General features: G+C 36.8%; 1 protein-coding gene across 2 annotated transcripts in view; it reads left to right on the plus strand.

Annotated features, from left to right (window-relative positions):
- RABGAP1L (RAB GTPase activating protein 1 like) overlaps positions 1-15,962 on the plus strand; it is an 808,808-nt gene that overhangs the window by 312,465 nt on the left and 480,381 nt on the right. The window lies entirely within an intron of this gene.

A 15,962-nucleotide genomic window follows, 5' to 3' on the forward strand; every position in this document is an offset into this window, starting at 1 on the left:
CTAGACCAATACTGAAAGCAGACAAAATTGCACTCAGTTCCAGTTCCTGACAACATCCCAGGAAATGTCTCAGCTGCCTTCACTGGGGATTGTCACTGCCAAAAACGCTTTACCCCTTTAAAGCCTAATGGGGAACTAGGCACTCCAGAACTCAGCTGACTGGAGGGGGAAAAAAAATGTTCTACTTTTTTCAGGTCTACAAGAGCAGAGCTTTCTCTGGTACTATGAGAATTTCAGCCTAAAAATTCTTTGTATGTGAGATCTTGACTATATGATCAAATCCTCTCTACAGCCATGACCCGTCTTGAATATTTTACCGCTTGCACAGGGCTGCTACTGCATTTGGCAGGGTACCGAATGCATCTCCCCATCTCACAGAATAGATATCATTCCGTGTATTGATCCATGTTTTTCTCACTTCTCTATCATCAGCTTTAAACTGATTTTGAATTTCAGGGTTTAAATCAGGAACCCTTACTTTCTAGTCACTCAAAAGCCAGTTTAGAAAAAATGTAATTTTACATATGTACATTCTATGTAAATTTGTTTGTATCAGAGAGGTGGTAATGCTACCTTTTATATACAAAGATGATGATACTGAATTAAATTTCCAGAAGTAATGATGAGTTTTTATTCATGCATGCATGTTGTAATCTCTGGCCTTCCTTGAATTCAGAGGCATTCTAAAATGCAGTGTTTTGGCCTGGCACAGTGGCTCAGGCCTGTAATCCCAGCACTTTGGGAAGCCGAGACGGTGGATCACCTGAGGTCAGGAGTTTGAGACCATCCTGGCCAATATGGTGAAACCCCATCTCTACTAAAAGTACAAAAATTAGCTGGATGTGGTAGTAGATGCCTGTAGTCCCAACTACTTGGGAGGCTGAGGCAGGAGAATAGCTTGAACCTGGGAGACGGAGGTTACAGCGAGCCAAGATGGCGGCATTGCACTCCAGCCTGGGTGGACAGAGCAAGACTTTGCTGTCTGGGGAAAAAAAAAAAAATCAAAATCAAAAATAAAACAAAATACAGTGTTTAGTTAGAGAAGAGACCATACCAATTAATTTTTACATAAATTAAATCCATTGCCTGACTGGCATTTTGCCCTAGCCAAATTAGCCTAAGAAGTTGGATTTTGCCTCTGTGTTTGTTTCATTTAATTAGTCAAGAATTAAGAGTACTGACATTATGTATTAAGCTTTTTTGTACCCCCTGGGGTAACTAACTAGCATGGTGGCTTATACATAGCAGGTATTTAGAAAAAAAAAAAAAACTTTGATTTATTGATATTGATTATGTTTCAATACAAGGGCAGTTCAGCTACTTTGCATGGATTTCTTTGGGAAGGATTTACTATGATTTCTATTTATATATTCTTGTATGTTTTTGTGTTTGAGTTCAGTCATACTTATCACTTACCCATTTTCTTGCTGAAGCTCCCTTTTGATTGAATGTGGTTATTGCATTGATGGTGTATTAGTTGTTTTGAAGAATTAGTATTTCTTTCTAATTCAAGCCTATGATGTGACTCAGGCTGATGATACAGTGATAGTATTAAGACAGTGTTCATCCCCTTCAACAGGGAAAGTAAAACTATTCAACTTGCTTTTGAATAGTTACCTGTTAGTAATTTATTTAGGAAGGTAATGGTCTCTTCATATATTAGAAATTTTGCCACATTAAACAAAATCTTGAAAAGTCAATATTTATCAGAATTTAATATTAGGAAATTGTTTTTTAAAGGAATTGAACATATCCAAATCGGAGCTAAATACTGTCACAAATAGCTCTAATTTTTTCATCTTCAAGCAAACCACATTCAGGTGTTAGCTATTGGCTCTGAAGTAGTTGTTCTGTATACTGTAGGTGTTGGAGGCCCCTCCTTGGTGGACTTTGAAACAGTAGAACCTCATAATGATTGCATTCTCTTAGGAATCTTACTTAATCTGGCTGCAGAGTACAGAATTTATTACAGGAGTCAGACCAGATAGGAGACTGTTACGGTGAATGTTTGTGTGTCCCCCTCTCCTGGTGTTCATATATTGAACCCATAATCCCCAATGTGACTATATTTGAAAACAGGGCCTGTGAGGAGGTGATAAAGGTTAGATGGAGTCATAAGTGTGGGGCCCTAATTGGATAGGGCTGATTCCATTATACGAAGAGGAAGAGACATCAGAGCTCTCTTTCTCTGCAATGTGAAGAGACAATGGAGAAGTGTGTAATGCATGCTATGTATAAGCCACCATGCTAGAGAAAGTAGCCGTGTGCAAGCCAGGAAGAGTCCTCACCAGGAACGGAATCAGCCAACACCTTGATCTTGGACTTCCTAGCTTCCAAAACTGAGAAATACATTTCTGTTGTTTAAGACACCCAGCTGTATGTTTTTGTTGCAGCTAGGGCAGACTGAGACTGAGACAGAGAACACTGTCATAATCTACGCTTGAGGTGGTAAGGGGAGTGGCATCAGGAAAGACAGCAATGAGACGGGTATGGTGGGAAAGGAAAAAAAGTGGTATAAGAGAAGAGTCCATGGGACCTAGTGGCTGACAGCATGTGGAGACAAAGGATGACGTGTATTATCTGTATTTCCTAAAGTGGGGAAAAGTTTTTTAGGTCTAATTTTGTTGAGAGTTTTGCCTTCCAGGTCCCCAGGTTTGGCGATTTGCTAAGACTAACAGGACTCAGCATATAGTCCTCACTGCTATATTTATTACAGTGAAAAGATACGAAGCAAAATCAGTAAAGGGAAAAGGCACATGGAGCAAAGTCTGGAGGAAACCAGGCACACACTTCCGAATCTTCTCCCAGTTAAGTTGCACAGGATGAGCTTAATTACTCTAGTATCAAGTTGTGAAAGTATGGTAAAGTGTTATGTGCCAGAGAAGCTTGCCTGAGCCTAGGAGTTCAGGGTTTTTATCAAGAGCCCATCACATAGGCACCCTTTGCCTAGAATGTACCAAAATTTCAGACTTTCAGAAGGAGTTTAGCATGAATCACATTGTTTGTACAACAGTTTAGGTACAATAAACCACGCTTATCAGGGAATAATGGCAACTCTTCTGAAATTCAAGTTTCCAGATGCCAGCAAAAGGCCAACCTTTCAAGCATTTCATTCTAAGAATAGCAGTCTCAGACCTGCAATGTTAACTGGTTTTTGCACAGTAATATTTTAAACTAGAAAAGGAACATTAAATATAGTCACTCTGTTTTTCTTAATGAAGTTTATGCATAATGGAAACAAATTTTAACCCTAATTATTGTCTTCAGTTGGCCACACAGAAGGATATTTTGAGAAGTGTTAGGAAGAGAAAACAACTCTGAATACAATGAAATGTTGCCATGCCTTTAAAGTCAACCGTGGAACAGAATTTTTAGGTTATATTCTCCTATAGAGTAAGAGTTATATACACAGTATCTTTAGTAATAAATACATTGAGAGCTCAAAGAGGTAAGATGTCTTTACTGAAAGCACCATCTCTTGATGACATAGGATCTCTATAAACCTTGCTGGTGTGCAGAATTCCTCATATGTCAGGTGCACAATCCCAAAGCTTTCCTACTTTGTACTTCAGGTGCAAAGAGATTTTCAAAGCAGCATCTTATTTTCTTGATTTTGGTATAGCATCTACTGCCCAGAGCACTGGATGAGTCTCAGTTAGAAGTGGGAAGTAGAAATAGCATAGGTTCAGGAGCTTCCAGAAAACAGGATGCCCTGACAGTGTTTTCCTCTCCTATACCACGTATGGTCCTTTCTTTCCTTAGGATGTTACCTTAGAGGTTTCTCTTGCTAGTTAATAGAAAGATAGTTTTGGGGCAGACCACAAATTCCTAATTATGGTTTGAGAGAAGCATCATCTGGCACATATAATTACATTATATTAAATTTTAAAAGTTTTCAAACTTTCTTTTAATGCCAACCAAATCTTGTTTAGAATCCACATATGTAAAACATGTAAAAGCTGAGCTGCTGAGCAGGTTGAGCTGAAGCAGGCTGAGGAGTCCTGCAATCATTCACGCCTAAAGCTCCTGCAGAGAATGTTACAAGCTCTTGGAGATGCTTCTCCTCTCTAACTCACTTGTAGTAGAGATGAGAAAATGAGTGATCAGGAAATTAATCTATATCAATTAGTTCTTTCAAGTCCTTACAAACCCTTTTCTAGACCTTCTTTGACTAACCCCATTTTCTCCTGTAGCTGTTCCTGTAACATTTTATATAAACATAGTGCTTATCATTTTGTTTTATACATAAATGTTTGCGTTGTCTCCCTCAGAGTCCCTAACCTCAGTCTATTTTTAAAATTAATTTTAGATCCTCAGTGCTTAATGTAATCCTAGTATATAGTAGGTAGTTAATAAATACTGCATTAAAATGAATAAATTTATTCAATACTTTCCTTGGAAATTACTCAATTTGTAGCATCATTTTGCATTCTTGAAGTCTTAATTTCGAATGGTTCTCTTGTTAGTTTCTGAGATTGTTTATTTCTTCAACTACATTGTCAGCTCTTTTAAAATCTTTATTGCCTACTCCCCAGCATGAAACCCAAATAATAGGAGGATTTTGGTTAACCAAAGAGAATTCCATAGAAAATGGCATGATAACTGTAGCTTTACTTCCTTCTCAGTACCTCTCAAAATATTCCTGACGTCGACTAGTAACAGTGCTCTGCTCTTTCTTTTATGAGGCCAGTATGTAAAGAAGCAGTGTCTAACTGAAATGACATGAATTTGTCTCCAGGATCTACCACTTATTACCTGTTGACCATGGTCATAATATTGAACCTCACTGATTATTATTATTATTTGAGAGATGGAGTCTTGCTCTGTCGCCAGGCTGGAGTGCAGTGGCGCAATCTTAGCTCACTGCAACCTCCGCCTCCTGGGTTCAAGCAATTCTCTTGCCTCAGCCTCCCGAGTAGCTGGGACTACAGGCGTGCGTCACCACACCCAGCTGATTTTTTTATTTTTAGTAGAGACGGGGTTTCACCATGTTGGCCAGGATGGTCTCGATCTCTTAACCCTGTGATCCACCCGCCTCTGCGTCCCAAAGTGCTGGGATTACAGGTGTGAGCCACTACGCCTGGCCTTCTGATTCTTATTTCTGTCATCTGTAAAGCAGGAAAAGTAGTATCTGCCTTATGATAAGTAAATGAAATAACATATTATGTGTTTTAATATATGATTATATTAAATGTAATGTATGTTACAATAAATATTTAAATGTCAATAAATATCATTTATTAATAAATATTTAAATGATAGCTGATGTCATATACAAGCAGGTGTGATGAACCTGCTAGTGGTGTTTAAATTTTAACATGAGTAAAGATCACCTTCGGAGCCTGTTCAATTGCAGTTTCAGATTTAGTAGGTCTGAGTTAGGACCTGTAATTCTTCATTTCTGATAAACTCCTAGGTGCTGCTGATGCTGTAGTTTACAGACCACACTTGGTGTAGCAAGCACTGGAGTATTCAAGATTACCATGTTATGTTTTTCTCCTTTTGACATATGTTGAATGATTGGTTGGACTGTCTTTGGCAGTTATTTTGTATCTTCTCAGATATAGTGACTGTTTTTAAGGTAGTTAACAATAATATTTTGGACTCATCCAGTGCTTTGTTTTGAAAACTTCTTTTTTGTTACAATGCCAGGTACACAATATTTTTGAAAATATTTTGTGGTGCTGTATATCCTAATATTAGGGGCAAACAATTAAGGCAAACATGATGATCTTATCTACTTTTGTAGGTAAATAGATTTATTGAATTTGAAAGGATGCCAAGCAAGGATTTATGGCATATTAAGGCAGGTCAAGCCAGGAATGGTGGCTGACACATTTAATCCCAGCTCTTTGGGAGGCTGAGGTGGGAAGATGCTTGAGCCCAGGAGTTCGAGGCTGCAGTGAGTTATGATTGTGCTACTGCCTTCCAGCCTGAGTGACAGACTGAGACCCCATGTCTTTAAAAAAAAAAAAGATCAGATCTTTGGCCATTTTCTTCTGCTGTATAATTATCTACAGGCCAATAATTAAAAGTATAAACCTAAATCCTCAATGTTAGATGAACATTATAACTTATTAGAACATTATATATGTATAATGAACATTATACCAGTATATAACATTATAACTTATTATTTAGAAAGATTGTAAAAAAGTTGAAAGAACACTAGGGTGGGAGTCAGGAGATGTAAATTCTGGGTTTGGCTCCAACAAAGCTCAGCAGAGTGACCTTGCAGAGTGACCTTGGAAAGGTGGAGATCTAGATTCTCACTTTTTCATGGCATCCATCGATGAGCTTTATGAAAAATACAGCTTTTCAACAAGAGTTCTCAGTCCTTCTATGTAAAGAAAATATCTACCTATAATTAATTTGGCTCCTAAGAGGCTTCTAGCATCAAAGTTTAAATCGTGAAACTATCAAGTGCTCTTGTAAAAATTAATGTTGTCCTATGGTATTTTTATTTTAATTGCATTCTTTTAATAGTAAATTTTGGAGCAATTTACTGGCTAGTTGAATATCTAAGATATTTCATTAAAATGTGAATATATTTTTATAAAAATATAAGTAAAGCATTTGTAAAAAATTTTAAACTATAATTTCAGGTTTTTTTCTAATATATGCAAAATTATCTATTAAAGTAAAAGACAAAACACAAGAGATTTATGAATTCTTTAATATTATATTCTTCAGCCACTATGTGTAACTCTTTCAAATACCATGTTAATTTGTGAGTACCTCCACAACCACATAAAGTAAGGAACATAAAGTAAGGAAATGGACATTTGGCACTATTGGGAAATGGTACTTGGTTAAGCAGTGCTTTATTGTGTACATGATATTTGAGAGGAAGGATTTGACAAGTTAATTAGTCTTTTCTGTTACCTAAGTGATTTCATCACTCAAATCCTCCAGAAGTTCCAAAGCAGTATCTATCTCTGTCTTCAGCAGCAGCACAAACCAAACCTTGAGAGCATTCTGACACATGATCCCCTTTTATTTTGAGGACGTAGGGCAAGAGATGTGCAGAAGCATTTCCTTGGGGCTTGAAGATGTTATTTGTGAGAGTAGATGTTCAAGGGTACAGATCACACAGTGTAGGTCTGAGGGCCAGATCCCAGTGACAGAAGACGTTCATGTGTTCTTCAGCAAATTTAATTTGGGTTATTTGTGATAGCTAGGGCCCTCTGAAACATAGGGTTTGTGTCAGGGTCCCCTCTTTCTTAGACCTAAGGGTGGTACTGCTCGTGTACCATAGTCCCAGGAGCAGAACTGAGTGTGCTGAGATATCAAAGTTATGCATGTAATCTCAGCCAGATTGTTATAATTAAATATTATTTGGGTATCAGATAAAATGCTGGAAGTTAATACTGGGTAGGCTCCTTAGCTAATCTATATGTTTAAATGGCAGCCAGACAATTAAAGTATGTGAACAGATAGCATTGCAAGCTAACATTATGCTTTTCATAAGCAAATAACCTCCACTGTGCTTCTTAGCATCTTGGAGTTGTTCTCTTCTTGGTTGTGGCTGCTGTTAGGATGTTCGTATATAGTAATCATCAATGTTTAACATTTAGGACTTCTGAGCAATCAAGTAAGCATTGATTTTTTTTCTTATTCTAGTGTAGAAAGTAGGAAAGGAAGTAGAGAAAATTTTCAGTTTAGTGTTGAGTCAAAGTCAACAAATAGGTGATGGCTATTTCACATAATTTTCTGGTATTTGCTTTCTGTAACATTGTTTTCAAAGTCAAGGTCCTCAGATGGGAGAAGTACTGGACATCTGGACATCTTCTTTTCTGAGAGCATTGTCATAAGCTGTGATAACTATTTTATGTTTAAAACTAATGTAATCAGGCAACATTGTAGTGTGCAATAGAAACACTTATATAATGTGTGAAATAGTACAATTATATTTAAGAGGATATTGACATTTATTTTGTATTTGACTCTATACAAAATAAGTTTTTACTGTATCTACATTAATAAGATCTCCAGTAAGTGCTTTGAGATCAATTAGTGCTTAAATGAGTGTTTAGAGATCAGTCCTTTAGAGATTTTTTCAAGTATATATAAAAACCTGCATAGTATATTTTATAAATAGGCTGCTAATATAGATAGGATTCTCATAGCTGAGTGGTACTAATGTCATAAACTAGTAATAAGTTTTATAATTACTTTAATGTGACTCTGTGGTTAAAAAATAAGTTTGTAATGTGTACATAAAGTATTATTTATGAGGCAGCATATTTTGTCAAAGAATAATATTTATCTTGGATATGCATATTACCTTCTATTTTCCCTGTCTAGTTTTCAAGTATATCTTTTTGAACTTTAGTCCCCTCTGTGATTGATTTGTACCCCACCTTGTTTCAAAGAAATTCAAGGGAACTGTCTCTTAACTTTTTTTCCCGTTTTTGTTGTTGTTGTTATTTGTTTTGAGCGGAGGGGTGTGGTTGAGACAGGATATCACTCTGTTGCCCAGATTAGAGTGCAGTGGTGCAGTCATAGCTCACTGTAACCTTGACCTCCTGGGCTCAAGCAATCTACCTGCCTTAGTCTCCTTAGTAGCTAGTAGTATAGGTGCACACTGCTATGCCTGGCTAGTTATTTATTCATTTATTTGTTTATTTTTTAGAGATGGTGTCTCACCGTGTTGCCCAGGCTAATCTTGAACTCCTGACCTCAACTAATCCTCTGGCTTGGCCTCCCAGAGTGCTGGGATTATTTAAAAACCAGGCACCACATTCAGCCTTGGTTTTTAAATTCTTTTCAGGAAGTCTTTTATTAAATACAAAACTATATCCCAACCTCAAATGCTTTCATACATGAGGAAAATGTAACTTTTTGAATGTGTTGAATTTATAAGTGAATAAGTTCTTGGTTATTATTTATATCTTAAGTGGGTCCTAGAGACCAATACAACTCACAAACCATTGCTACTATGAAACCTTTTTGAACTTTTGTCTCTTCTCAATTGTATTCTGAATAACTTCCATCTTCCATCATTATCATTAATATAATACTGGAAAGAGTAGAATGGAAATGTTATTAGCCTGAGTGTTTTTAAATTTCCAAAAGATATTTGGAATCTTCTGTCTGCATTTCACCAGGGCCTTAGCTTCGATTGCTTATTTTACTATAAAGTGTGTTTCACATGTTTGCCACAATATCCTTTAATATGCTTTGCTGTTTGACCGATGTAAAATCATACCCCAGAAACACCTGCATCCAAGAATAACTGCTGTCGATCAGTGTGTTTAAGGCATTAATGCAAATAGCAATCACTTGGGGATCTTGCTAAAATGTAAGTTCTGATTAAGCAGGGTTGGCATGGGCCTGAGATCCTGCATTTCTGACAAGCTCCCTTGTGATGCCACTGTTCCTGGTCTAGGTACCATACCTTAGGGAGAAAGTATGGGTTACGTCTATATGTCTAGTGCTTCCTAATGCATTTGCCAAGTGTTACAGGTCTAACTTGTTCTTAGGCAGTGGTTCTCAAACTTTAGCATGCATGAGAATCACTTGGGAGAATGTTGGCTCTAAATTTACATGCTTGGGCTCCACTCCTCAGAGTCTATTTTGGTGGGACTTTGGGACCCAGGAATTTGCACTTTTGAAAACTCCTCAGATTTTGATGCATATGGACTAACACCACAATTTGAGAAACTGATACTTTAAAGTTTGGAATTGCTATAGAAATTCATGGTCCCTTCTGGAATGACAGCTTGTTAAAGCCAAGCAAGGATACAGTGAAAAGCCCATCTGAAAGGAGATTGCTGTGAATGCCAGTGCAGTATTTGGTTAATGGGGAAGCAGTAGTATAATTTTGCATGCTTTTCTTTTCCCTTGCCTCAGGCAATATAATTTACTAGGTGTATAATTTATTGTAGTATATCAGTGGTGAAGACCATAGCTCATTCACTCCCTAATTAACCCTAGAGGAGTCTTAATTGGATAATTGGTTAGAAATAGTAGATTAGTAGGTATATTAAATGTTGAATGGATGGTCAGTATTGATTCTTCTCTTGGATTCTGACCAGGATATTTACTCTATCTCTCGGAAACATCTATATCTTTAAGATTACTTGCTATTATATTTACTGTCACAAGAATAGCCTGTTCCACATACAAAATACAGAGTTGGTTCTCATGGTTTTTGTTAAAGGGAATTCAGATAACTCATGAGTTGTTTGTCATTTTCATTTAAGACAGAAGTTAAATTCTAAAAGTATGTCACTCAAAGTGAATTTTAAAAAATTATATCTTTTAATAACTTTAAGATTGATTCTTCATCTATTCATGTCTCTGTTTTAAGGATGTGGGTGGTATTTATATAATTCCTAATTGATTCTATACAAAGTATTTTAAACAAAAGGGTTATATAGAGGTTATAGTTATTAGATAATCTTGTCAGAAACAGTGCCATTTAGAATACTTGGTTCAGCAAACTGTTTAATGTCAGCCAAAGTGATTTAAAAGCTTTATTTAGGATTAATCCATCATCTGCTTAAATTTATTATCTCATTTATTCACTAATTTGCATATGACTTTGCAATTCAGAAATTTTAAGCAAACAGTGGTATACCCAAAAATGGATTACAGGATAAATTGAATTAAAGCAAACTGCAATGCAATCAAGGCCAGCTCTGGACAGAAACCTGGGATTAGTGAGCTGTGATTACATCACTCCTTTTCTGCTCCTCCACCTTTAAGAGCAAGCTTCTTTATGCTATCCCTGGATGGTTTGGTTCCACCCCCTTTGCTGTGAGGTCCCTCTTGCCCATGGGGATTTAAAGTTTTGTATCAAAAATAGATTTGAAGATCATCATGACCAAATGTAGTTAGTGCTATGTGAGAAGGATATCTGTCACACAAAATGCTTTATGGTCACAGAGAGATTAGTTCTGTCTGAAGGAAAGGGGAGATGATGAAAAACATTTCATAGGGTCAATTAACATATAACCTTTCCATGGGTGAGGATACTGGACCAAATGACCTTTTTGGGGTGCCTTTCTGTTGTGAATTTTCTAGTTTATTAATAACTTAAGAACTGTGTCTTATAGTTCATAATATTCATACCTCTCAAAACCAAGGTACTTAGGGAGGGAAAAGACTCTACTAATTTTTAAAGTAGACCTAAACAATTTGCACTGCATGTGTCTTTGACCTGATTTTTTACTCTTACCTTTCTTTTTCTGTCCAGTTACCTTTGTGTTCTACCAAAGCTTTAACCGTATGTCCTCTCAAACTTTTTATTTTACTTTATTTAACTACAAATTTATCAAAACAGTCATTTACACTTGATGCCAGCCCACTCCGAAACAGCTGCAATCTAGCTTCTGCCACCAGCACTTGACTGTGAATGCTTATTTGAAGATCATCAGTGATACACTAATTAAAACTCCAGTGACTTCTCTGGCTTTGCGTTCCTTCATCTCTGCCACAATTGAATCGTTGACCACTTTTTGCTTGAAATTCTCAGCTCATGCTGCTTTCTGTTGAGTGCTTCTCATGCTACCTCAATGGTACTTGTTAAATGTCTTCCTTTTCTACTTTGCTTCCATTTAGTTGCACAAAGCCCCGACCCTCTATGCTCGTCTCTGCCTATTAACAGATCCTACCTATGCTCTAAGGCCTGTTTCATAGGCCATCTTCCCTTTAAATATTTGAGCTAAAATGTTTCCTCAGTTCTGTAGTTTTTAATCTAATTTTTACTTGGAGCAGTTTTAGGATGAGTGTTTCCTCGATAATATGATTTTGTACACATTTCTTATCTACTCTAGCAGATGTTAAAAAAATAAAAAAGGATGAGAGAGATCATCACTGTACGTTCACCAGTGCATTATCAGAAATATTTAAAGATTTCCTTAATATACTGTGGTAGGCAGAATAATGGCACTCCAAAATGCCCATGTCTTATTATTTGAAACCACTGAATATGTTAGGTTACATGGCAAAGTCAAATTAAGTTGGAATTAAAGCTGTTAATCAGTTGATCTTAAAATGTGGAGATTAATCTGGATTATGCTAGTGGGCCCATTGTAATCACAAACATCTTTAAAAATAAAAGAGGGAGGCAGAAGAGAGAGTCAGAGTGATACCATGTGAGATCTCAGCCCTTGCTTTAAAGATGGAAGAAAAGAACCATGAGCAAGGAATTTGGGAAGCCCTTAAAAACTAGGAAAGGCAAATAAAAGGCAAGAAAATAGATTTCCCCCTAGAGCCTCCAAAAGGAATGCAGCTGACACGTTGATTTTAGTCTAGTGAGACCTATGTCAGACTTATGACTTACCAAATTGTAAAATACATACTAAAAATTCAGAGACAATGGTATAAGTAAAATAGGAAAATAAAATTCAGTATTCCGAGACTTGCTTAATTCCCTTTAGAGGTAATTTGTTCATTATTACACTGTTTTTTGGTTGTTTTACAAAGGAATTCTATATAATGTAGTTATCTCAATGAAGAAGGAGCCCTGATAAGATACATTGATTTATTTTTCTTACTTTCTTTTTATGTCGTAAAAAAAACAGAGTCTTGCTCTGTTGCCCAGACTGGAGTGCAGTGGCACAATCTGGGCTCACTGCAGCCTCACTGCGACTCAAGAGATACTCCCACCTTAGCCTCTAGTAGCTGGGAATTACAAGTGTGCGACCTAATTTTTGTATTTTTGTATCGATGGGGTTTCATCATGTTGCCCAGGTCTCAAACTGCTGGACTCAAGCTATCCTCCCTCCTTGACCTCCCAAAGTGCCAGGATTGCAGGCGTGAGTCACCATGCTCTCAAACAAGAAGAAATTGGTTGGTACATATACACAGCTTTCTGATTTCTTTTTATTTGAGCTTCATAATTTGAAAAAGAAAAAGATACCTCTGTTGTTCAATGGGGCTGCTACATAGTAGGAACTCAATAAGTATTGAATGAATGAAAAAATAAAATTGATGAATAAAGAGAAAATGTTTTTATTCATTCTAAGAAGCAAATTACCCTTTTAGCATTTTTTAATTTTTAATTTTTTGTGGATACATGGTAGTTCTATATTTATGGGTTACATGAGATGTTTTGATATAAGCATGCAATGCATAATAATCACATCAGGGAAAGTGAAGGTATCCATCACCTCAAGCATTTATCCTTTATATTTCAAACAATATAATTATACCCTTTTTAGTTATTTTAAAATGTAGAATTTATTTTTGTTTTACTATAATTACCCTGTTATGATAGCAAATACTAGGTCTTACTCATTCTTTCTATTTTGTACCCATTAACTATCCCCACTTCTTTTCCCCCCCCTGCCACAACTTCCCCTCTCAACCTCTGGTAACCATCCTTCTACTCTCTATCTCCCTGAGTCAATTGTTTTAATTTTTAGCTCTCACAGTTAAGTGAGAACATGTGATGTTTGTCTTTCTGTGCCTGGCTTATTTCACTTAACATAGTGACTTCACATTCCAGCCATGTTGTTGCAAATGACAGTATCTCATTCTTTTTTATGGCTGAATAGTACTTCATTGAGGATATGTGTCACATTTTATTTATGCATTCACCTGTTGATGGACACTTAAGTTGCTTTCAAATCTTGGCTATTGTACTCCTGTAATCTCAGCACTTTGGGAGGCCGAGGTGGTCAGAAGTTCGAGAACAGCATGGCCAACATGGTGAAACCTCGTCTTTACTAAAAATACAAAAATTAGCCAGGCATTGTGTCAGGTACCTATAATCCCAGCTAGTCAGGAGACTGAGGCAGGAGAATCACTTGTATTCATAAGGTGGAGGTTCTAGTGAGCCACGATCGCACCACTGCACACCAGCCTGAGCGACAACTCCATCTCAAAAAGAAAAAAAAATCTTGGTTATTGTAAATAGTGCTGCAATAAACATTGGAGTGCAGATATCTCTTTTGATATTCTGATACCCTTTCTTTTGGGTATATACTCAATAGTGGAATTGCTGGATCATATGGTAGCTCAATGTTTAGTTTTTTGAGGAGCCTCGAAACTATTCTCCATAGTGGTTGTACTAATTTATATTCCCACCAACAGTGTAGGAGGGTTCCCTTTTCTCCATATCCTCACCAGCATCTGTTATTGCCTGCCTTGGATAAAAGCTCTTTTAACTGGGGTGAAAAGATACCTCGTAATTTTGATTTGCACTTCTCTGACGATCAGTGATATTGATTACCTTTATATATACCTGTTTGTCATCTGTATGTCATCTTTTGAGAAATGTCTATTCAGATGTTTTCCCATTTTTTAATAAGATTGTTAGATTTTTCTCCTTTAGAGTTGTTTAGGAACTTTATAGATTCTTATTATTAATCCCTTGTCAGATGGGTAGTTTGCAAATATTTTCTCCCATTCCGTGGGTTTTCTCTTGACTTTCTACATTGTTTCCTTTGCTATGCAGAAGGTATTTACCTTGATGTGATCCCATTTGTCCATGTTTGCTTTGGTTGCCTGTGCTTGAGTGGTATTACTCAAGAAATGTTTGCCCAGGCTAATGTCCTTAAAAGTTTCCCCATTATTTTCTTGTAGTGGTTTTATAATTTGAGATCTTAGATTTAAGTCTTTAATCCATTTTGATTTGGTATTTGTGTATGGTGAGAGATAGGGTTCTTTTGCATATGGATAATCAGGTTTCCTAACGTTTATTGAAGAGACTGTCCTTTCCCCAGTGTATTTTCTGAGCAACTTTGTCAAAAAGAAATTCATTGTAGATGTGTGGGTTTATTTCTAGGTTCTCTATTCTGTTCCACTGGTCTGTGTATCTGTTGTTATGCCAGTAACTGGCCGTTTTGGTTACTATAGCTCTGTCATATAATTCGAAGTCAATAATGTGATTCCTTCAGTTTTGGTCTTTTTGCTTAGGGTAACTTTGGTGTTCTGCCTTTCTGTGCTGTCATGTAGATTTCAGGATTGGTTTTCCTATTTCTGTGAAGAATGTCTTTGATATTTTGATAGGGATTGCACTGAATCTGTTGATTGCTTTGTGTAGTATGGATATTTTAAAAGATTGATTCTTCCAGTGCATGGACATGAAATATCTATCCATTTGTGTGTGTGTGCTCTTTAATTTTTTTCAAAAGTGTTTCATAGTTTTCATTGTAGAGATCATTTACTTCTTTGATAATTTGCAGGTATTATTTGCAGCTATTGTAAATAGGATTACTTTTAAAATTTCTTTTTCAGATTGTTTGCTGTTATAAAAATGGTTTTTTTTTTGAAACGGAGTCTCGCTCTGTCGCCCAGGCTGGAGTGCAGTGGCCAGATCTCAGCTCACTGCAAGCTCCGCCTCCTGGGTTTACACCATTCTCCTGTCTCAGCCTCCCAAGTAGCTGGGACTACAGGCGCCCGCCACCTCGCCTGGCTAGATTTTTGTATTTTGTAGCAGAGACGGGGTTTCGCCATGTTAGCCTCCTGGATGGTCTCGATCTCCTGATCTCGTAATCTGCCCGTCTCGGCCTCCCAAAGTGCTGGGATTACAGGCTTGAGCCACCGTGCCGGGCCATAAAAATGGTTTTTGTATGTTGATTTTGTGTGCTACAACTTTATTGAATTTGTTTATCAGTTTTAATAGTTTTTTTGGTGGAGTCTTTAGTTTTTTCAAATGTAAGATTATATCATTTGCAAACAAGGATAATTTGACTGCTTCCTTTCCAATTTGATGCTCTTTATATCTTCCTCTTGTCTGACTGCTCTAGCTAGAACTTCCAGTACTATGTTGAATAACTGTGGTGACAGTGGACGTTCTTGTCATGTTCTAGATCTTAGAGGAAAGGCTTTCAGTTTTTCCCAATTCAGTATAATATTAGTTGTTGGTCTGTTGGTCTGTTGGTTTTTATTATGTTGAGGTATGTTCCCTCTATCCCCAGGTTTTGGAAGGTTTTTACCATGAAGGGATGTGGAATTTTGTGAAATGCTTTTTCAGCATTAATGGAAATGATTATATGGTTTGTGTC

Source organism: Rhinopithecus bieti, unplaced genomic scaffold (assembly GCF_001698545.2).
Source record: "Rhinopithecus bieti isolate Rb0 unplaced genomic scaffold, ASM169854v2 scaffold_1853, whole genome shotgun sequence".
Taxonomy (NCBI): domain Eukaryota; kingdom Metazoa; phylum Chordata; class Mammalia; order Primates; family Cercopithecidae; genus Rhinopithecus; species Rhinopithecus bieti.